The following is a 2,552-nucleotide window of genomic DNA, read 5'->3' on the forward strand; positions in this document are numbered from 1 at the left end:
GGCATTACCACATCTTAACATTAACAAAAAAGAAATTTCATGGCTTCAGTTTTCATTTGAAGACAAAGAAGACATGAAGACCTCATTAGAATTATGGAGTGTCTCCTGTTGGCGCACACCTGCTTTGGCCTCGTGTTGATGCCCATGGCAGACTTTGCTCTCCACCTGCCCACTCCCGTGCCCAATCCCTGCTGCTAACAAGGAGGCCAAAACCTTGTCGGAAGCCAGTTTCTGTGATACCTACACATGGTGGTGCTTATAGAGTCTGGACTCTTCTTTCCTTTCCGTATGAAAGAAATAGCCATTTATGGGGAAACTTAGGTAGCATTTATAACAGATTTATTTCCCTTTGTATTTCTTAGACTACTCATGTGGTTTTGAAATGAGATAAATGCATTTTTCTTTCAAAATTTGAAATTGTAAATTATGATGAACCCTACTAAATTTAGAAAGAACTCTATCAGGTGGGGAAGTTCATTACTCCGTGAAGTTTTTTCTGAGTCTCCTACTTACTAGGTGTATGACTTTGGGCAGGTTATGTAACACTTCTGTGCCTCAGTTTTCTCACATGTAAAATGATAATACAGTCAGCCCTCAGTATCCATGGGGGATTGTTTATAGTACCCTCAAGGATACCAAAATTGGTGGATGCTCAAATCCCTTATATAAAATGGTATAGTATTTGCACATAACCTATGCACATCCTCCCGTATCCTTTAAATCATCTCTAGGTTACTTATAATACCTAATAGAATGTAAATGCTATGTAAGTAGTTGCCAGTGTGTGGCAAGTTCAAGCTTTGCTTTTTGGAACTTTGTGGAAATTATTTTTTCCTGAATAGTTTTGTTTTAACATCTTTATTGGAGTATAATTGCTTTACAGTGGTGTATTAGTTTCTGTTTTATAACAAAGTGAATCAGCTATATATATACACATATCCCCATATCTCCTCCCTCTTGCGTCTCCCTCCCACCCTCCCTATCCCACCCCTCTAGGTGGTCACAAGCATGGAGCTGATCTCCCTGTGCTATGCGGCTGCTTCCCACCAGCTAGCTATTTTACATTTGGTAGTGTATGTATGTCCATGCCACTCTCTCACTTCGTCCCAGCTTACCTTTCCCCTCCCCGTGTCCTCCACTCCATTCTCTATGTCTGTGTCTTTACTGAATAGTTTTGATCCATGGTTGGTTGGATCTGTGGATGTGGAACCCACAGATATGGAGGACCAACTGTAGTAATACCTACTTCACAAGATTGTTATGAGGCTTAAGTTTGCTAACACCTGTGAAATGCATAGGTCAGTGCTTGGCACACGAGGCATTCAATAACTTCATTTAGTTGTTATTCTTAATTTTTATTTTAAAATTATTTATACATATTTTGTTTTTAAGATTATACTCTTCCTCATAAAGACTTTCTCATAATCTCTTGCATGAATTTGATGTTTACCAAGTTACAAAGGAGTTCTTATCTGGTTCGCAAAGCCCCACAGGTGTGGACAGAGCAGGGATAATCATACTTATTTTACAGATGAGGAAAAAATTAAAGAGAATAATCACATGATCCAGCAATTCCACTTCTAGGTATGTACCCGAAAAAATTGAAAGCGAGAACTCAAGCAGATATTTGTACAAAAATGTTCAAAGCAGCATTAGTCACAATAGCCAAAAGATGGAAGCAACCCAAATGCCCATGGATGCATGACTAGATTAAACAATGGGGTATTATTCAGCCTTAAAAAGGAGTGAAATTCTGATATGTGCTGTAACATGGATGAACTTTGAAGACATTATGCTAATGAAATGTCAGACACAAAGGGACAGATATTGTATGATTCCACTTATATGAAGTACCTGAGATAGTCACATTCATAGAGACAGAAAGTAGATTAGTGATTGCCAGGGGCTAGAGCGTGGGGGAATGGGGAATTATTGTCTAGAGGGTACAGAGTGTCAGTTTGGGTTGATGAAAAAGTTCTGGAGATGGGTAGTGGTGATGGTTTCACAACAGTGGGAATGCACTTAATGAACTGTGTACTTAAAATTGGTTAAAATGGTAAATGTCACGTTATGTATATTTTTCTACAATAAAAAAGTGAAGGTTTCTACACATGTCATAAGTATGAATAATAAAAATACTCGGAAAGAATGGATACCTTCCTATCTTGTATTTTAATTGTATCATTTAGACAGCAGAAGGCAGGTCTTTGAGGGCATTAAAGTTTTACAAATTTATTTTATTTTAAAACTAATATGGACTAATTGAAAATTTGAGAAGTACAGACAGGCATAAAATGAAAATAAAGGGCCGTCCCCCTTTCCTCTGATGCTCTACAAAGTAACTTTTGACGTGCTTTTTCTCTGTATCCATTCTGTGTGGGTATATATAAGCAAATATATATATTTGGGTGGGGGAGGGGAGAGAGACTACGTTTGAGAAAAATACATGGGCTCAATGGTACTATTCAATAACTTTCATTTTTCACTTGATATCATATTTAAATTCAGAAATAGATATCTACCCATTCTTTTTTTTTTTTTTTTTTTTTTTT

The sequence above is a fragment of the Physeter macrocephalus genome, chromosome 16 (genome assembly GCF_002837175.3).
Source record: "Physeter macrocephalus isolate SW-GA chromosome 16, ASM283717v5, whole genome shotgun sequence".
Classification (NCBI taxonomy): domain Eukaryota; kingdom Metazoa; phylum Chordata; class Mammalia; order Artiodactyla; family Physeteridae; genus Physeter; species Physeter macrocephalus.